Source organism: Mustela erminea, chromosome 6 (genome assembly GCF_009829155.1).
Source record: "Mustela erminea isolate mMusErm1 chromosome 6, mMusErm1.Pri, whole genome shotgun sequence".
Taxonomy (NCBI): Eukaryota; Metazoa; Chordata; class Mammalia; order Carnivora; family Mustelidae; genus Mustela; species Mustela erminea.
In genome coordinates this window covers 63215666-63237581 of record NC_045619.1, presented here as the reverse complement: position 1 = coordinate 63237581, position 21916 = coordinate 63215666, and the positions used below count along the sequence as shown (strand labels likewise).

General features: G+C 39.8%; 1 long non-coding RNA gene across 1 annotated transcript in view; it reads left to right on the top strand.

Moving 5' to 3' along the window:
• Positions 1–15641: 15641 nt before the first annotated feature.
• The window catches only part of LOC116593355, a 35232-nt gene continuing 28957 nt past the window's right edge, over positions 15642–21916 (top strand). The window contains exon 1 of the long non-coding RNA XR_004286870.1: positions 15642–15665. This is a non-coding gene — a long non-coding RNA (uncharacterized LOC116593355). The remainder of the gene's footprint in view (positions 15666–21916) is intronic.

The following is a 21916-nucleotide window of genomic DNA, read 5'->3' as shown; positions in this document are numbered from 1 at the left end:
AATTCTTAAAATCTTGAAAAACAAGTTAAAATCTTTGAAAATCAAAGTTAAGCAGAATAAGAAACTCAAAGCATGGCAGATAAAGCGAAGAGAAAAAGACTATCATGATCATTAAAAAGGATAGGACCCAGATGGTTGGGCAGATATGTAAATACATAAATTCTTAAGATTGACAAAATGGCAGAAATGTAGAAGTGTTAATAATGAAAGAAATGGTAACAGATAGTGATGTGGGAAATAAAGGCAGAGGAAAAATTATTAGATTTGCTTACCACCTAGAGCCCCTGACAAGTCCTTGAAACAGGCTGAGTGACATTTCTCTAGGGACTCAACTGCCTCAATGTTAATACTCTGCTAAGGGCAAAAGGCAATCCTAGCCTGACTGTCCCCCCTACCCCCCACCACCCCAGGATCCAGTAAGCCTACTTTAACCTATAGAAATTCCTTTGGAAATTTCCTTTATCTCAAAACACCCAAGATACATGTTGGCAATCATCCCCTAAGCATGTGGACCCCCGAAATACATCTGAAGAGTCTCGTGACTCAGGTTTTATTAGACGGTAATAAATGACCTTTTCCTAACAACAGCTAGCCCCCTCAAGGTCCTGGAAACCTTGTTTTCTAAATTCCTTAGAGACTTACACTCTCCCTAACCCCCTCCCAACTTGAGGGTATATAATGGGCCACTCCTTATGACCCCATTGCAGCTTGTTCTGCCCACAGGTCCTATCCCCATGCTTTAATAAAATCACCTTTTTGCCCCAAAGATGTCTCAAGAATTCTTTCTTGGCCATTGGCTTTAATTCCTAATGTCATCTTTCCTACATCATATGGCACTGGAATGTGGGCCTTTGAGTCCAGAATCTCATCTGGACTCTGAGCCGTGATGCAAACTTGGTAAGTTCTTTCTCTCCTCTCCCTTTATTCTCATTCCAAGGGCTCTTCAAGGAGTATGGTCTTATTGGAACATTTTCATGCCAATTGCTCAGGCTGCAGTCCTCTAGCTCGTGGCTACTCTTTGAGAGGAAAAAGTCTGCCTTTTGGTTGGAAGTTAGTACTGTGGCCGAACTGGTAATAAGACCCAGAAATTTGACATCCTCTCTTTATTCCTGTCCTTATACAACATTGTCTGTCTTGGACACAGGACAGCCACCTAAGTCACCAGGACAACTGCCAATCATAAGACTGCCAAATGAGGTTTCCACCTGACTAATCTAATATGATCCCCTCCATATCCCTGGTCTAGCCATTTCTGGCAGCAGGACCTCCACTTGGAGCCTGCTGAAACAGTATCTGATTACTTCCTAGGGAAGTTGGCTGTAAAGACCACATGTGTTGGAATGTCACTTAGACCATGATGGATTTCCATCTTTACTGTTTTCCATCACTGTCCTTTATTACTTTAGCTACAAAATTTGGTAAATTTCCCTTGTAAAACTTTTCTAGTGTTCCCCATGGGTTAAAATGATGGGTTCTTTAAGGCAAGGTAAAATGAGGCATGACCTTCTATGGCATGACCTTCAAGGCAAGGTAAAATAAGGTGTGACCTTCATGGCCTGAACTTCAAGGCACAGTATTTTGGTCCATCTGCCAGGCATTAATTGTAGCCTAGGATGCAATGGGGAAGCAGGGGGATGTTAGCATCCTCCTATAGGGACCTTAATTGGCAGTGGTGGTCATAGTGATTTTCTTTGGGGGGACAGCTTGGGTCACTTTGACACCAGAAACCTCGAATTATCCTGTGTGGGATGCCACCTGGGAGTTAGGGGGGTATTTTTTGGGTAATGGAACTTCTCTTCAGTTCCCAAGGACTCTCCCTTGGGGTGCCTTTTAAACCATTGGAAACAATTCAGATTGCAAAACTTAGGAAAGGACTGAGCTCCTGTAACACTGCATGGCCTTAGCGAGATCTATCATTTAGATCTCCTTTGCAGGAAATAGGGCAAATGGACCCAGGGTACCTTCATTGTTTGTACCTAGGCCTTCATTACTCTACACCAGGACTCCGACTTAAGGGCTTTTGCAGAATGTGTTTGACTGAATGGGGGTGGGCTGTAAACTCCCTCCAGACATACTGGATGATGATTACCTAAATAGGGCTCTTCTGACCAAACCCGGGCTGCTGGAGGAAATACAGGCCATCCCTAGCAAAGGGGATTCTCTCTCATTCACTGTTCCTCCTAATAGATGTGGGGGCTTTTCTCTCACTCATTTCCTGGGTTAATGGCTGTAACTGGAGCCAACTGTGATTAGTCTACTCAGGATGGGGGCTTTAAGGAATATTCCCAAGCAGCTACTGAAACTCCCTATTCCGGGAAAATTAGGCCCTGTCTTCTCTGGCCTGACATGGACTGCCTATTCCCTCCTTGTTGGCAAGAAAACGTGGCATCTGCTCCTCTGTTGGAGCTGATGAGCTCTAAAACCAGGAAGGCTTTCTCTGCCTTCCCACAGCACTTTACCTCTTCTGTCTCCCTTTCCCCCTTCCCATTTCTTCACCACCTAGGGTGTGACCTGCATAACCTGCTTCTAGACCATCCTCAGTGCCTCAGCACCATGGTTCCTTCTCCCTTCACTGTCAAGGAGCAAGAAGAGCACCCCCGGACCTAACACCACCTATTCCAGATTTCCCCACCAGTGTCTCAGGTAAAAATTGACAATAGGAAGGATCCAGGTAGAACATAATTTAGTATTAAAGCTAAGTTAACCTTGTTGGTTTAATTAAGATAGATGTGTCTTTTAAGTTATCAGCAGTAAACATGAAATTTTATTCTATTGAGGTTTACTGAAGGTCAAATAAGCTCATGTTCTCTCTGTTAAAATTTGTTAGCAAAAAGATGACTAAAATGATGTTTAATTGTCTATCTCATCAGAGTTTTCATGGATAATTATTAAGATAGCCTTCATAGTCTTTGGTAACCCAAAGCTTCAAAGTTTTGTTTGGATGATAAATGGAATTAAATTTGTTGGACATCTTGGTCTTTTCCAAATAGGATAAAATGCTCAATCATTGATAATTTGACATAGGTTGTGCTTCTGACTTCTTGCTGCAAAGAAACTAAGTGTATTTAAATCTGGTGGTAAACATGCTTTTGCTTAATTCATAAATTTGCCGTCTAGAGAATTCTGGTCAAACAATTCACAATTGGTTTTTACTGGAGACTAAGGTTTCTAAGAGTGCAAAATCCTGCTAAATGTAACTAAGACTGATGGAAATAAGGGAAACAACTCTGTATGTAGAAAAGTAGAAGATATGTAAGAAAGATATAAGGAATGGGAATGCATTTTTGTTGAAGGTAAAAGAAGCTAATTTGGGGGCTCCTGGGTGGCTCAGTGGGTTGAGCCTCTGCCTTCAGCTCGGGTCGTGATCTCGGGTCCTGGGACCGAGCCCCGCATCGGGCTCTCTGCTCGGCAGGGAGCCTGCTTCCTCCTCTCTCTCTCTTTCTCTCTCTGCTTGCCTCTCTGCCTACTTGTGATCTCTCTCTGTCAAATAAATAAAATCTTTAAAAAAAAAAAAAAAAGAAGCTAAGTTTGTCCTAAACGAGACTGATTGTTTGGAAAGAAATGGCTTAGGACAAAATCTGAATGCAAAGGAAAGCTGTAGAAGGTTTGTGATGGGAAATCTTTGGAAAGGAATTTTAGGGGTGGTTAGGACAGACTCAGATTGAAATGAATGGATTTTAAAGTAGACTGGTGTAAGATTGGAAGTTTGCTTTCTCTCTGTTCAAAAAGGCAAGTTTTCTTGAATTGTTGGTCTGCTTTTGCTAAGAAAATGTAAACAGCTGTTTTCTCTTTGCCTGCCCAGAAAAACCACTTTCTATGTTTTGCCTTTATCAGGTCTTTAACACCCCTAATCCTATTTAGGCATGTGCTTTAAAACTTCCTAAAGTTTTAACAAACTTTCCCAAGATTTAAGTTGTGAACAAAGTCTCATCGACTAATTAGGACTGTTTGGTATGTTATCTTCTGGTATATGGTTATCATCTATTGATATTCTAGCTGTTGAAGTGTTATGTGTCACAGAAATGCCTGGTTGGCTCAGTGGGTTAAGCCGCTGCCTTCGGCTCAGGTCATGATCTCAGGGTCCTGGGATCGAGTCCCACATCAGGCTCTCTGCTCAGCGGGGGTCCTGCTTCCCTCCCCTGCTCTCTGCCTGCCTCTCTGCCTATTTGTGATCTCTCTCTGTCAAATAAATAAATAAAATTAAAAAAAAAAGAAATGCCTGAGTCAATTGCATCATAATATCAGATCATTAACAATGTCCAGTTCTGAGTTTTTGTCATTTATAATTATTCTTACTCTCTTGCAAAATGAGTTTCATCTTAAAGGAGGTTCATATAAAGGACTTTTAGGACAAAAACAGGTATTCAATATCTTTAAGATCATAACTGAAAAGGAGTAAGAATTTCCAGAACTAAAACCTGCATTCAAACTGAACAAGAATTAATAACATGAGACTTAATGAACTAAAAAGATGATTATATTTTTGCGACTTTTGTTTGAAATATTGCTGGTTTTCTAAAACTGTTGCTGCTTTTGCTCTTCCAGATTAAGGAAAGTTTCTCTAAAGGTATCTATGACATACAAAAACATGATAAGGTATTCATTTGTGAACAAATTGAAGCATTTAACTTTTCTCTCTACCTGAACCCTCAAATTCAAAAGGTCTCAGTAAGTTTTCTTTCTTCTATGGCAATCATAGTCATTTGCATAAGTTCAATAGGAATCTGTTCTCCTTGTAACAAGATATTGGAAACATTGGTTATTTTACCAATGCTTTGACTAGAAAGTCATATTTGAGAAAGACATGCATAGACTCAGAGATGATCCATCAGCTTTAAGGAACCAAGGCTGACTTTATGAAATCTGGAGCCATAAAGCCTCATGGAAATGTTGGCTTGCCACCTTGCTTACAGAGTTCCCAGCAACCTCACTAGGTGAGTAAAGAATGTCACTTCCTGGGTGGTACTGGAACCTCAGGATATACTGGGGACCTCAGGAAGAGGAATCCACCCAAATCTACAGGTTTTGCAGGCATGTCTAATGGCAAGTACTTGGCTTAGCTTCTGGCTGGGAGAGGCTATTGAAAGTTCAACCTAGAGATTCCTTATCAAAGTTCTAGCAAAGCAGATTCTAAAAGGTCTATATGAGCAATCATTATTCTGGCTGAGCTTATGTAAATAATTAGGCCAAGTTTGTTAAAACTGGACTTGTTTTTCAAATAAATTAGTCCTGATTTGTCTATCTCTGAATAAAAATGAGGGTTATTTTAGAGAGAAAAAATATGTTTCAATAATATACCTTTGTGGATGTTTAATTCTTGATTTGTCTTTTTTTTTAAAGATTCTATTCATTTATGTATTTATTTGATAGAGATCACAAGTAGGCAAAGAGGCACACACAGAGAGATAGGAAGGGAAGCAGGCTTCCTGCTGAGCAGAGAGCCTGATGTGGGGCTCGATCCCAGGACTCTGGGATCATGACCTGAGCCAAAGGCAGAGGCTTTAACCCACTGAGCCATCCAGGCACCCCATCTAGATTTGTCTTTAAATGGTTGTTGTTTACATAAGCTAGACAACTTAAGGTTAACTTTGGAGAAATTGTACAATAGCTTATATAGACAACCTTTGTGCTTTTTATTCTGTGGGGTTAATAAAAGGACCCAATGGACACATGTTTCTTTTAAACAGCTGGAAAATGGGATTAACTCCCCAATAACTGTGTAACTCAGTGAGCACCTTGACCAATTCTATGTGGCTGGGACGACAAAATAAAAGCCCACCCTGTAGGGTTAACTATGGGCTTGTGGAGAAAATGGATGACCCCACTTTTATATTTCTATAACTGTTCAGAGGTTATTGACTTTATTTATGCTAGTCAACCAGACTTAAAAGATGCCCCCCCTTTCTTTTTAATTTTAAGATTTTATTTATTTATTTCACAGAGAGAGGGAGAACAAGTAAGGGGAGCAGCAGACAGGGGATAAGGATGCAGGGCTCACTCCCAGGACTCTGGGATCATGACCTGAACCCAAGACAAACCTTTAATGAATGAGCCACCAAGGCATCCCAAAAGATGCCCTTATTGACAATACAAATGACAGTTGGCTTACTGATGACAATAGTTTCATGGAAAAAGGAATACGAAAAGTTGGGTATGCTATAGTGCTCATTCGTGCTTTGTAATTGCCAAAGCCTTAAAAATTAATATTTATACTGACTCCAAATATGCTTTCCTAGTACATGTTCATGGAGCAATTTGGAAGAAAAGGGGTTATTATAAAGATTATTATCCACTATTGGCAATCATCCCCCAAGCATATGGACCCCCGATATGCATCTGAAGGGTCTCATGACTAAGATTTTATTAGATGGTAATAAATGACCTTTTTTCAACAACAGCCAGCCTCCCTCGAGGTCCTGGAAACCTTGCTTCTAAAATTCCTTAGATTTACACTATCTCCAACACTCCTCCCAACTTGAGAGTATATAATGGGCCACTCCTCATAACCCCACTGCAGCTCATCTGCTCACAGGTCCGGTCCCCATGCTTTAATAAAATCACCCTTTTGCGCCAATGATGTCTCACAAATTCTTTCTTGGCCATTGGCTTCAAAACTATAATAGGTGACATTTAAAATACCCACTCCCAGACAACAGGCCAGTAACTTGTCGAGGACCCGGGTTTGTCATGTGCACAAATGATCCCAAGAGTCAATCAAGGGCACCCAGCATCAAACTTTCTCTTGTGACTACCTGCAGAAACAAAGCCCCCATCTCACTGGGAGTGAGAGCAGCGGGAAACTGGTTCAAGACCGATGCTCAGCAAAGACTTCCACCTCCTCAGATCCCACTGACCCTCCTCCCAAGTCAGCCACTGCAAATCCAGCTCCAGCCTCCTGCAGGCAGCCCTCCTGGTCCTGCTTCCCTTGCTAGGTCCCGCAGGTTGCTATCCCCAGTACAGCGAACTTCATTCATTGACCCAGACAGAGGGGCGGGGGAGACCAGCTTGAGCAATGGGTGTGTGAGGATCCCCTGCGAGTCCTTACTCTGGGTTTCTGTTAAGGAGATCATGGCTGCAGCAGTGAGGGCAGCGGCTACAGCACCAAGGAGCACCAAGGGCGGGAAGCAAAGTCGAGAGAAAAGATGTGGGGGAAACAGCCCAGGGGAGAGCCCCTGCTTTTTCTGGAAACATGCAGCTGCCCCCACCCCAGCTCAAAGACCACTTCCCATTGGGTAAGCCCACCCCCAATGTGAACCAATTACCTGTAGTCTAGTTTGATGACGCCCATAGTGGTCACATCTCTTCACCAATTAGAGAAGGGTGTCACTTGTAATTGATTGAGGAGACCTACCCAGAAAGGCAGGTGCTCGTAGGTGGAGAAGGAAAGTTCTGTGGTGGGAAGTTTTCACGGGAGAGCAGCTGAAAACCGTAAGCAGTGGTCCTGAGGGCTGGCGCCTTGAGGTCGGAGAGCCACGCGGCTGGGCTGGGGTGAGACAGAGCCAAGGAGTGAGCTCTCAACTCTGGGTTACCTTGAACCATAATCCATGGGAGTGGGGTCCCCACAAGATCGGGGGAGACCCCCCCCCGGAAGAGCTCAGGGATCTGCGGGGTTTAGAGACACCAGGCAGAGCTGTGTGCCAGAGACAGAGATGCTTGGTCACAGGCTGGGTGAGCTCGGAGTGCAGCTGGAGGCCAGGGAGATCGAAGTGATTGAGCGCTTTTCTCCAAGCGCGACTGGAGGCTAGGGAGATGGGAGTAATTGAGCACTTTTTTCTGAGGGTTCATTGAGGAGTGGGGCCCTGAGCTCTCGGCTCCTCCAGGCCAGAGATTGGGAGGCCGCCATTTTCATTCCTGTCTTCCGGAACTCTATGGAAAGCCTTCAGGGAACAAAAGCTCCCGAAAACCAACCTGAACGAATTACTTAGCCCAGCCCCTGGTAAGGGTGGTGCAATTCCGCCTGGGGCAAAGACACTTGAGAATCAGTACAACAGGCCCCTCCCCCAGAAGATCAACAAGAAATCCAGCCAAGACCAAGTTCACTTACCAAGGAGAACAGTGGAATTCCAGAGGAGGAGAAGGCAAAGCATGGAGTTCATGGCTTTCTCCCTATGAATCTTGGTCTTGCAAAGTTAATTGTTTTTATTTTATTTTTTATGCTAATTTTTAAAAACTTTAACCCTTTCCTCTTTTAAAGTTTTTTTTAACTAGTGTATCTTCTTCTTCTTTTTTTTTTTTTTAGATTTTATTCATTTATTTGACAGAGATCACAAGGAGCAGAGAGGCAGGAAGCAGGCTCCCACGGAGCAGAGAGCCCAATGTGGGGCTCGATCCCAGGACCCTGGGATCATGACCCTAGCCGAAGGCAGAGGCTTTAACCCACTGAGCCACCCAGGCGCCCCTTAACTAGTGTATCTTAACAATACCTTTCATTTAAAAAAAATCTTTTTTGAACCTTCATTATTATAGTCATATTTTATCCTTCATTGTATCTAACTTTATTTTTTTTGTATACACATAGGGTTTTTCTTCTAAAAAATCTGGGGCACAACTTCTTCTAATAGATCAAAATACACCCTAAAACTAGCACTGGGCTTGTTCTAGTCTCCAGCCCAAGCAAATTCTCTCCACTTGCTTTTTCTTTATTCTCCCAACCAACTTACCTAATCAACTCCTTTTTTAGAAATTAAAAAAAAATTATTTTTCATCTTTATAGTCCTATTCCATCCCTTCATTGTGTTTACCCCTATATATGTTTTTCGTTCTTCAAAATTTTGGTAGGTAGTTTCTTCTAAGAGACCAAAATACTCGCAGAATTAATTGGGTGACCCTGTTCTAGTCACGAGTCTAAAGTACATATATATTTTATTTTATTTTTTATATTTTTTCTTTATTTGTTTTCTTTATTTACTTTTTTCTCTGAACTTCTTTTTACCCCCTTTCTCCCCCGATGATTTGGGGTCTCTTCTGATCTGGTTAAATCACATTTTCCTGGGGTCTTTGCCACTCTTTTAGTATTTTATTTGCTCCTTCATATATTCTTACAAGGCGGAAAAACTCACGAAAAAAAAAAAAAGAAAAAAGAAAAAGAACAAGAGGCTAGGGACATAATCAATAGGGACATTGGTAATATGTCAGATCTAGAGTTCAGTATGATGATTCTCAAGGTTCTAGCCCAGCTTGAAAAAGGCATGGAAGATATTAGAGAAACCTTGTCCAGAGAAATAAAAGCCCTTTCTGGAGAAATAAAAGAACTAAAATCTAACCAAGTTGAAACCAGAAAAGCTACTAATGGGGTACAATAAAAAATGGAGGATCTTACTGCTAGGATAAATGAGGGAGAAGAAAAAATTAGTGATACAGAAGACCAAATGACAGAGAATAAAGAAGCTGAGCAAAAGAGACAACTACTGGACCACGAGGGGAGAATTCAAGAGATAAGTGATACCATAAGATGAAACAACATTAGAATAATTGGGATTCCAGAAGAAGAAGAAAGAGAGGGGAGCAGAAGGTATAATGAAGAGAATTATTGTAGAGAATTTCCCTAATATGGCAAAGGGAACAAGCATCAAAATCCAGGAGGTGCAGAGAACCCCCCTCAAAATCAATAAGAATAGGTCCACACACTGTCACCTAGTAGTAAAATTTACAAGTCTTAGCGACAAATAGAAAATCCTGAAAGCAGCCTGGGACAAGAAGTCTGTAACATACAATGGTAAAAATATTAGATTGGCAGCAGACTTATCCACAGAGATCTGGCAGGCCAGAAAGAACTGGCATGATATATTCAGAGCACTGAACGAGGAGAAAACATGCAGCCAAGAATACTATATCCAGCTAGGCTATCATTGAAAATAGAAGGAGAGATAAAAAGCTTCCATGACAAACAAAAACTGAAAGAATTTGCAAACACCAAACCAGCTCTACAGGAAATATTGAAAGGGGTCCTCTAAGCAAAGAGAGAGCCTAAAAGTAGTAGACCAGAAAGGAACAGAGACAATATACAGTAACAGCCACCTTACAGGCAATACAATGGCACTAAATTCATCTCTCTCAATAGTTACCCTGAACATAAATGGGATAAATGCCCCAACCAAAAGACACAGGGTATCAGAATGGATTTAAAAAAAAAAAAAAACCGACCAATATGCTGCCTACAAGAAACTCATTTTGACCCAAAGACACCTCCAGATTTAAAGTGAGGGGGTTGAAAACAATTTACCATGCTAATGGACATCAGAAGAAAGCTGGGGTGCAATCCTTATAGCATATCAATAAGATTTTAAGCCAAAGATTATAATAAGAGATGAGGAAGGACACTATATCATACTCAAAGGGTCTGTTCAACAAGAAGATCTAACAATTTTAAATATCTATGCCCCTAACATGGGAGCAGCCAACTATATAAACCGGTTAATAACAAAATCAAAGAAACACATTGACAAAAATATAAAATAGTAGGGGACTTTAATACTTCCCTCACTGAAATGGACAGATCATCCAAGCAAAAGATCATCAAGGAAATAAAGGCCTCAGATGACACACCGGACCAGATGGACATCACAGATATATTCAGAACATTTCATCCCAAAGCAACAGAATACACATTCTTATCTAGTTCACATGGAACAATCTCCAGAATAGATCACATCCTGGGTCATAAATCAGGTCTCAACTGGTATTAAAAAACTGGGATCATTCTCTGCATATTTTCAGACCACAATGCTCTGAAGCTAGAACTCAATCACAAGAGGAAATTTGGAAAGAACCCAAATACATAGAGACTAAATAGCATCCTTCTAAAGAATGAGTGAGTCAACCAGGAAATTAAAGAAGAATTGAAAAACTTCATGGAAACAAATGATAATGAAAACACAATGGTTCAAAATCTGTGGGACACAGCAAAGGCAGTCCTGAGAGGAAAATATATAGTGATACAAGCCTTTCTCAAGAAACAAGAAAGGTCTCAAATATACAACCTAACCCTGCACCTAAAGAAGCTGGAGAAAGAACAAGAAAGAAAGCCTAAACCCATCAGGAGAAGAGAAATCATAAAGATCAGAGCAGAAATCAGTGAAATAGAAACAAACAAACAAAAAAACCCAATAGAACAAATCAACAAAACTAAGAGCTGGCTCTTTGAAACAATAAGATTGATAAACCCCTGGCCAGACTTATCAAAAAGGAAAGAGAAAGGACCCAAATAAATAAAATCATGAATCAAAGAGGAGAGATCACAACCAACACCAAAGAAATACAATTATAAGAATATATTATGAGCAACTCTTAACAAATTTGACAATCTGGCAGAAATGGATGCATTCCTAGAGACATATAAGCTACCACAACCGAACCAGGAAGAAATAGAAAATCTGAACAGACCCATGACCAATAAGGAGATTGAAACAGTCATCAAAAATCTCCAAACAAACAAAAGTCCAGGGACAGATGGCTTCCCAGGGGAATTCTGCGAAACATGTAAAGAAGAATTAATTCCTATTCTGAAAATGTTCCAAAAAATAGAAATGGAAGGAAAACTTCCAAAACTCATTTTTTGAGGCCAGCATCACCTTGATCTCAAATCCAGACAAGGATCCTATCAAAAAAGAGAATTACAGGACAATATCCTCCACAATACTAGCCAGTAGGATCCAACAGTACATTAAAAGGATGATTCACCACGACCAAGTGAGATTTACTCCAGGGCTGCAAGGTTGGTTCAACATCCACAAATCAATCAATGTGATACATTAATAAAAGAAAGAACAAAAACCATATGATACTCTCAATAGATGCTGAAAAAGCATTTGACAAAGCACAGCTTCCTCGCTGATCAAAACTCTTCAAAGTGTAGGGATAGAGGGCACATACTTCAATATTATCAATGCCATCTATGAAAAACCCACCACAAATATTCTCAATGGAGGAAAACTGAAAGCTTTTCTGCTAAGGTCAGGAAAACAGCAGGGATGTCCATTACCACCACTGTTATTCAACATAGTACTGGAAGTCCTAGCCTCAGCAATCAGACAACAAAAAGAAATTAAAGACATCCAAATCAGCAAAGAAGAAGTCAAACTATCACTCTTTGCAGATGATATGATACTATATGTGGAAACCCCAAAAGACTCCACTCCAAATCTGCTAAAACTTGTACAGAAATTCAGTAAAATGTCAAAATATAAAATCAATGCACAGAAATCAGTTGTATTTCTTTACACCAACAATAAGACAGAAGAAAGAGAAATTAAGGAGTCAATCCCATTTACAACTGCACCCCAAACTATAAGGTATCTAGGAATAAACCTAACCAAAGAGTCTATACTCAGAAAACTATAAAGTACTCATGAAAGAAATTGAGGAAGACAGAAAGAAATGGAAAAATGTTCCATGCTCATGGATTGGAAGAACAAATATTGTGAAAATGTCTGTGCTACCTAAAGCAATCTACACATTTAATGCAATCCCTATCAAAATCCCATCCATTTTTTTTTCAAAGAAATGGGACAAATAATCCTAAAATTTATATGGAACCAGAAAAGACCTTGAATAGCCAAAGGAATATTGAAAAAGAAAGCCAAAGTTGGTGGCATCACTATTCCAGACTTCAAGCTCTATTAGAAAGCTGTCATCATCAAGACAGTATGGTACTGGCACAAAAACAGACACATAGATCAATGGAATAGAATAGAGACCCCAGAAATAGACCCTCAACTCTGTGGTCAACTGATCTTCAACAAAGCAGGAAAGAATGTCCAATGGAAAAAAGTCAGCCCCTTCAACAAATGGTGTTGGAAAACTTGGACAGCCACATGCAAAAAAAATGAATTTGGACCATTCCCTTACACCACACACAAAACTAGACTCAAAATGGATGAAGGACCTCAGTGTTAGAAAGGAATTCATCAAAATCCTTGAGGAGAATACAGGCAGCAACCTCTTCGACCTCAGCTGCATCAACTTCCTAGGAACATCGCCAAAGGGAAGGGAAGCAAGGGCACAAATGAACTATTGGGACTTCATCAAGATCAAAAGCTTTTGCACAGCAAAGGAAACAGTTAACAAAACCAAAAGACAATGGACAGAATGAGAGAAGGTATTTGCAAATGACATGTCAGATCAAGGGCTAATATCCAAAATCTATAAGGAGCTTAGCAAACTCAACACCCAAAGAACAAACAATCCAATCAACAAATGGGCAGGGGACATGAACAGACAGTTCTGCAAAGAAGACATCCAGATGGCCAACAAACACATGAAAAAGTGCTCCACTTCACTCGTCAATCAGGGAAATACAAATCAAAACCACAATGAGATACCACCTCACACCAGTCAGAATGGCTAAAGTTAACAAGTCAGGAAATGACTGGCAAAGATGCGGAGAAAGAGGAACCCTCCTATACTGTTGGTGGGAATGCAAACTGGTGCAACCATTCTGGAAAACAGCATGGAGGTTCCTCAAAAAGTTGAAAATAGAGCTACCTTATGATGCAGCAATTGCACTACTGGGTATTTACCCTAAAAATACAAACGTAGTGTTCTGAAGGAGCACATACACCTGAATGTTTATAGCAGCAATGTCCACTATAGCCAAAGTATGGAAAGAACCTAGATATCCATCAACAGATGAATGGATGAAGAAGGTGTGGTATATATATACAATGGAATACTACGTAGCCACCAAAAGAAATGAAATCTTGCCATTTGTGACAACGTGGATGGAACTAGAGGGTATTATGCTTAGCGAAATAAGTCAATCTTGATATGAGGAAGTGGAGATGCAACGTGGGGGGCTTGAGGGGTAGGAAAAGAGTAAATGATACAAGATGGGATCGGGAGGGAGACAAACCGTAAGAGACTCTTAATCCCACAAAAGAAACTGAGGGTGGCCAGGGGGAGGGAGGTAGGGGTAAGGTGGTGAGGTTATGGACATTGGGGAGGGTATGTGCTATCATGAATGCTGTGAAGTGTGTTAACCTGGCAATTTACAGATCTGTACCCCTGGGGCTAATAATACATTATATGTTTATAAAAAAAATTAAAACTTTTTTTTAATTAAAAAAAAAAAACCCTTAGGTGTAAAAAATGTTTTAGGTAATTAAGATGACCAAAGGAGAGTAATAGCCAAGGACTGAAAAATTCCCAAAGCAAGATTCCCAGGTGCCAAGATTTAACCAATTACACTAATCAAATGGACTTCAGTTTTTAAAAAGTTATTTACATAAGCATAACGTGATGTTTTAACAATCACATCTTCATGATTACATAGGGCTGGTTGAATGTGGGGGTGTTTTATTTTAGAAGGCAGTGTGACAGATGAACTTCCACCCAAATTAGGGCCCTATTATGGTGTGAGCAGTATGGTAATTTAATGAGAGGCATTTCTAAAGAAACAAAAGAAAAACAAAGGTTAATAGTTCAAGCAAATTATAAATTCAGTGAGTTTGGAGATGAGCTAGTTGAGAAAATTTCTAAATATCGGGCTTAAGACATTTTAGATGGAGTGAGGGCAAGAATGGGTATCTGACAGATTTTCCTGCTTTGCAATTTGAAGGTCCCATGGTCTTGTTGCATGACCACAGGGCAACAGACGGGAAGATTGCCCTCATATGAGCTGTTTTGGTGGTTTTTCTGAAGTTTATGTGAAGTTGTTCCATTTTAGCTTGCATGGCTTTGGGAAAAGTGCAGTTTTATTTTCGTAGTGATTCCAGTTAGAAGAAGAGTGGGAGAAAATTAGAGATCTTTGTTCAGAGAGTTCTAGCCAAATATTGGAAGAAGTTAGAAGAATTCAGGATCCACTTCAGTTTGTGGGTTGAAAATAAAACCTCAAGGACAGTTAACAGGACTAGAATCTGATGATACAAAGGTATATTACTGAAACATCATTTTTCTCTTTGAAATTGTCCCTGTTTTTCTTAAAGGTAACCACAGTTAGACTAACTTGTTTCTAAATTAAGTCTAGTTTCAAAAATTTGGCCTGATTATTTACATAAGTGCAGCAAGAACAGTGATTGACCAAATAGGCACTTCTAAATCTGCTGTGTTGAAACTTTTCATAAGGAATCTTATATTGAACTTTTCAAGTCTCTTCCGGTTAAGAAGCCAAGGTTAGGACTTGTCTAATTGTGTCCTGTTACAAGGGGAACAGATAGAGCTTAAGTAAATACACATATTGTCATAAAAAATAAGGATATTCAAAAATAATTTCTGAATTCTGGAGGGATCAAGTAGGGAGAAAGACACTTGTTTCAACCTTTGTTTACAGAAGTTTATTTTACTGAAGTGCTGTAAGCTATAGATAGCTTAAAACGGGGAGAAAATAGGGTCCTTTAAATCTGGAAAACAAAACATTAAAGAACTAGCAATGTTTTAAATGAAGTCATAAAATTATAATCATCTTTAGTTTAGTGTCCTGTAATTCTTGATTAGCTTCAGCTTGGGTTGGCAACATTATGAATCACTTTTCTATTGGACTTTTAGAAATTCTTACCCATTCAGTCTTATGATCTTAAAGTTATCAAACCTGTACTTTATCAGAGTCTTATTCATGAATTTCCTTGGAGTTGAAGCACTTTTGTAGGAACACTTTTATGAAAATAACAGAGGAAAGCAATAACTGCCAGTGAATGAAAAAAGATTTAAAAGTAGTCATGGCTAAAGATCTGGTGAGTGTTCACACACACACACACACAGAATTGAGAAATAAAATTGGTTATTTTTGTGATCTATAATATTTAACATAATAGCTGAAATTATGACTAGGTAACATGCCAGGACATGTCAGATTTTTAGGAATTTCATATAATCTTTGAATTAGTTATGTAATAATATACCCCATATAAATTATGATCTATTTTACACAATTACAAAAGAAAAAAATAAAAGCCCTAAATTCTTGATTATTTTTCCTTTTTTGGACCAAATACTCATTTTCCTCTAAATTATTGACTTGTGGAACTTTTTACACAATAAAATCTTTCAAGTGAAAGACTGGCTTTAAAATGAAAAAGATGGCTATCTGAAGGGTACTGTGCAGAGTCCATTTCCCACATCTTTCCTCAAGTATCTTCTATTTTTATCATGAATTCCCTTTTAATCAACTGTAGGTTATTTAAAATAAATTCCTACAACTTAACGGAAAAAAAAATTATGATCTAAGGTAAAACATCATTTTTGACAGTGTTTCCAATGTAGATTTAAATATCAAATAAATCTACATAAAATAACATTTCTCTTTTTACTTCATTCAAAGTCAGTTTGGGGAAGTTTGTTGAAAATGTCAAAAGATTTAAAACATTTGGTCAAATAGAATAATTGTTTACTCTGAAATAATACTTAGTTACCCATTCAACCAGAATGACAATTAAAAGATTTCTAGGCAGAGAGATTCCTGTGGTGCTCTCTGTAAGTGATGCTCTCACTGAGTGGCTGGAGTTGAAGAGAGCATGAGTCAGGAGATCCTAGAGCACTGTGCTTTATGGTGGCCTAGCGTGTTACCTGGAGCCAACATGGTACGGGTCTGGATTATTCCAGGGTGCTTTGTGCCTGATCACTTTGGCAATATAGCTGTAGCTGTAGTGAGCACTGACCAGGGGTGTTACAGTGTGCAGTGTTAGGACTGTCTTGCTAGGATGGCTGGGGATGATGTGGGCTAGGGGACCGGTGCTCACAGAGGTAGTAGGCCTGGCTGTGCTCCCTTCTATGCTCCCTTCATAGCTCCATGCTATGAAGGTAGAGGGGAACATAGAATCTGGCACTCATCAGGCCCTCCAATCCAGAGAAATCTCCAGCAGCTTCTGTACCATTTGGTGGAATTCTAGAGCTGAATACTTTATATTCTAGTTCATCTTTTAAACTGCAGCATTTTTTTTTTTTAATGCTCTAGGGGATCTAAGTTTGATATAGGTTAGAGGCCCAGGGCTCTCACTGAGGCAGCAGGCCAGCAATGGCATCTGAAACCTGCTCCTGTCTGTGCTGTCAAGGTGTACTGGGAACAGAAACCATGGCACTTGCCAGCCCCTCAGATCTGGAGAGAGTTCTAAGAGCTCTAAGAGCTCTAAGAGCTGCCCTGCCTTGGTCCTGCCTTGCCCTGTCCTAAGGCTAGTTCCTTTATGTTCTAGTTTCCCTCTCAAACTGTGGCTTTTTTTCTGCTTCCCAAGGTGGATGAATCTGCTCACAGCCCCTCAGTGCTATCCCTCCACTGCAGTTCCACGGCATTCTGGGGTGGCGGGGGGGTGTATCCTTTCTTAGAGTTAGTCTTTCGGTCTTGTTCTTATGTGATCTTTGTATCTTTTGTTGTGCTGAAGCTGTTCAGTCCATCCCCAATTCTTTAGGAGGAATTGCTCTATTAATCTGTGTCTGTGGAGATGAGTTCAGGCTGTTCCTATGTTGCCATTTTGAGTTGGGAGCTCTCTGTTAGGTGGGGCTTGATCAGAGAAGCAGAGGCACTTTGAGTGATATAAGGGATTTACTAGAGGGATTTAACCTTATGTGATTATGTGAAGCGGTCAAGCTCTTCCCTGGTGTATGTTTGCCTGTGTGTCTGGCACTGGGCCTGAAGTCAGCAGAGCTAGCAGTCAGGAAGAAAAGGCAGATGCACAGTGAGAAATGCAAAAACAAACTGCAGCCATGAAGATGAATCCTGTTTCTTTCTTTCTTTTTTTTAATTTAATATTTTTCAGTGTTCCAAGATTCATTGTTTATACACCACACCCAGTGCTCCATGCAGTTTGTGCCCTCCATAATACCCACCATGCAGTTTGTGTCCTCCGTAATACCCACCACAGGGCTCACCCATCCCCCCACCCCTGTCCCTTCCCAAACCCTCAGATGGTTGGTCAGAGTCCACAGTGTCTCATGGTTCATCTCCCCCTCCGATTTCCCCAAATTCACTTTCCTTTCCTTTTCCTAATGTCCTCCATATTATTCCTTATGCTCCACAAGTAAGTGAAACCATATGATAATTGACTCTCTCTGCTTGACTTATTTCACTCAGCATAATCTCCTCCAGTCCTGTCCATGTTGACACAAAAGTTGAGTAGTCATCCTTTCTGATGGAGGCATCATATTCCATTGTATATATGGACCATATCTTCTTTATCCATTTGTCTGTTGAAGGGCCTCTTGGCTCTTTCCACGGTTTGGCGATTGTGGCCATTACTGCTGTGAACATTAGGGTTCATATGGCCCTTGTTTTCACTACATTTGTATCTTTGGGGTACATAGTACAATAGCAGTGTAAATAGTAGTGCAATTGCATGTTCATAGGGTAGCTCTATTTTTAATTTCTTAAGGATTCCCCATACTGTTTCCAAAGTGGCTGCACCAACTTGCATTCCCACCAACAGTGTAATAGATTGTAATTTTGGACATTCTAACTGGTGTAAGGTGGTATCTCAATGTGGTTTTGGTTTGAATTTCCCTGATGGCTATGATGATGAACATTTCTTCATGTGTCTGATAGCCATTTGTGTGTCTTCTTTGGAGAAGTATCTGTTCATGTCTTCTGCCCATTTTTTGACATGATTATCTGGTTTTGGGTGTTGAGTTTGAGGAGTTTATAGATCTTGGATATCAGCCTTTTGTCTGTAGTATCATTTGCGAATATCTTCTCCCATTCCGTGGGTTGCCTCTTTGTTTTGTTGAGTGTTCCCTTTGCTGTACAGAAGCTTTTGATCTTGATGAAATCCCAAAGTTCATTTTTACTTTTGTTTCCTTTGCCTTTAGAGACATGTTTTGAAAGAAGTTGCTGTGGCCGATGTTGAAGAGGTTACTGTCTATGTTCTCTAGGATTTTGATAGATTCCTGCCTCACATTGAGGTCTTTTATCCATTTTGAGTTTATCTTTGTGTATGGTGTGAGAGATTGGTCGAGTTTGATTCTTCTATACATAGCTGTCCAATTTTCCCAGCACCATTTATTGAAGAAACTGTCTTTTTTCCACTGCATATTTTTTCCTGCTTTGTTGGAGATTATTTGACATAGACTTGTGGGTCCATATCTGGGCTCTCTACTCTGTTTCATTGGTCTATGTGTCTGTTTTTATGCCAGTACCATGCTGTCTTGGTGATCATAGCTTTGTAGTAAAACTTGAAAACAGGCAATGTGATGCCCCCAGCTTTGTGTTTCTTTTTCAACATTTCCTTAGCAATTCGGTATCTTTTCTAATTCCATACAAATTTTAGGATTTTTTGTTCCAGCACTTTGAAAAATGCCAGTGGAATTTTGATCAGAATGGCAATGAAAGTATAGATTGCTCTAGGCAATATAGACATTTTAACAATGTTTATCCTTCTGATCCATGAGCATGGAATGCTCTTCCATCTTTTTGTGTCTTCTTCAATTTCTTTCATGAGTGTTCTGTAGTTCCTCAAGTACAGATTCTTTACCTCTTTGGTTATGTCTATTCCCAGATATCTTATGGTTCTAGGTGCTATAGTAAGTGGAATTGATTCTCTAATTTCCCTTTCTATATTTTCATTGTTAGTGTATAAGAAAGCAACTGATTTCTGTGCATTGGTTTTGTATACTGCCACATTACTGAATTGCTATATGAGTTCTAGTAATTTGGGGAGGGAGTTTTTTGGGTTTTCCATATAAAGTATCATGTCATCTGTGAAGAGAGAGAGTTTGACTACTTCTTTGCCAATTTGAATACCTTTATTTCTTTTTGTTGTCTGATTGCTGTTGCTAGGACTTCTAGTACTATGTTAAATAACAGTGGCAAGAGTGGGCATCCTTGTCGTGTTCCTGATCTCAATGGGAAGGCTGTCAACTTTTCCCCATTGAGAATGATATTCACTGTGGGTTTTTCATAAGATAGATTTTATGAAGTTGAGGAATGTTCACTCTATCCCATACTTTGAAGAGTTTTAATCAGGAACAGATGCTGTATTTTGTCAAATGCTTTTTCTGCATGAATTGAGGGGACTGTGTAGTTCTTCTCTCTCTTCTTATTGATTTGTTCTATCACATTGATTGATCTGCAAATGTTGAACCACCTTTATATCCCAGGGATAAATCCCACCTGCTCCTCAGAGAGCCTGATGCGGGGCTCGATCCCAGAACCCTGGGATCATGACTTGAGCCAAAGGCAGAGTCTTTAACCCACTGAGCCACCCAGGTGCCCTGGTCGATAATCTTTTTAATGTACTGTTGGATCCATTAGCTAGAATCTTGTTGAGAACCTTGGCATCCATATTCATCAGGGATATTGGTCTGAAATTCTCCTTTTTGGTGGGATCTTTGCTTGTTTTGGGGATCAGGATAATGCTGGCTTCTAGAAAGAGTCTGGAAGTTTTCCTTCTGTTTCTATTTTTTGAAACACCTTCAGGAGAATATATTATATCTTCTTTGAGTGTTTGGTAAATTCCCCAGGGAATCCGTCAGGTCCTGGACTGTTGTTTTTTGAGAGGTTTTTGATCACTGCTTCAATCTCATTACTAGATATTGGACTATTCAGATTGTCAATTTTTTTCCTGTTTCAGTCTTGGAAATTTATAGGTTTCCAGGAATGTACCATTTCTTCTAGTTTGCTTAACTTATTGGCATATAACTGTTGATAATAATTTCTGGTGATTGTTTCTATTTCCTTGGTATTAATTGTGATCTCTCCCCTTTCATTCATAATTTTATTAATTTGGGTCCTCTTTTCTTTTGGATTAGTTTGGACAGTGGTTTATTGATCTTATTGAATCTTTCAAAGAACCAGCTTCTAGTTTCATTCATGTGTTCTACTGTACCTCTAATTTCTAACTCATTGATCTCTGCTCTAATCTTAATTATTTCCCTTCTTCTTTGTGGGGTTGGCTTAATTTGTTGTTGATTTTCCAGTTCTTTAAGGTATAAAGAGAGTTGGTGTATTCAGGATTTTTCAATTTTTTTGAGTGAGGCTTGGATGGCTATGTATTTCCCGCTTAGGACCACCTTTGCCATATCCCACAGGTTTTGGACCGATGTGTCTTCATTCTCATTGGTTTCCATGAATTAAGTTCTTCGTGGATTTCCTGGTTGATCCAAACATTCTTGAGCAGGATGGTCTTTAGCTTCCAAGTGTTTGAATTCCTTCCAAACTTTTTTTTTTGTGTGTGTGTGTGTGGTTGAGTTCCTGTTTCAGAGCATTGTGGCCTGAGAATATGTAGGGAATAATCTCAGTCTTTGGTGGTATCAGTTGAGCCCTGATTTCTGACCCAGTATGTGGTCTGTTCTGGAGAGAGTTCCATGTGCGCTCGAGAAGAATGAGTGTTCTGTAGTTTTAGGGTGGAATGTTCCGTATATATCTATGAGGCCCATCTGGTCCAATGTGTCATTCAAAGCTCTTGTTTCTTTATTGATTTTCTGCTTAGATGATCTGTCACTGAGAGTGACATGTTAAAATCTGCTACAATTAATGTATTCCTATCAATATGACTCTTCATTTTGTTTAACAGTTGGCTTATGTAGTTGGTTGCTCCCATATTAGGGGCATAAATATTTACAATTGTTAGATCTTCTTGGTGGATAGACCCTTTAATCATGATGCAGTGTCCTTCTGTATCTCTACCATCTTTAGCTTAAAGTCTAATTTATCTGACATGAGAATCACTATCCCAGCTTTCTTTTGAGGCCCATTGTCATGAAAGATGGTTCTTCATCCCTTCACTTTCAGTCTGGATGTATCTTTAGGTTCCAAATGTGTCTCTTGTAGACAGCATATGGACGGGTCCTGTCGTTTTATCCAGTGTGCAGCTATGTGCTGTTTTATCAGAGCATTTAGGGTGTTCCCATTGAGAGTGATTATTCAAAGATAAGTTTTTATGGACATCATGTTACCTGTGAAGTCCTTGTTTCTATGGGTTGTCTCTGTAAATTTCTGTTCTATGTCCCTCTTGGGTTCTTTTTTCTTTTATAGAACTCCCCTTAATATTTCTTGTAGTGC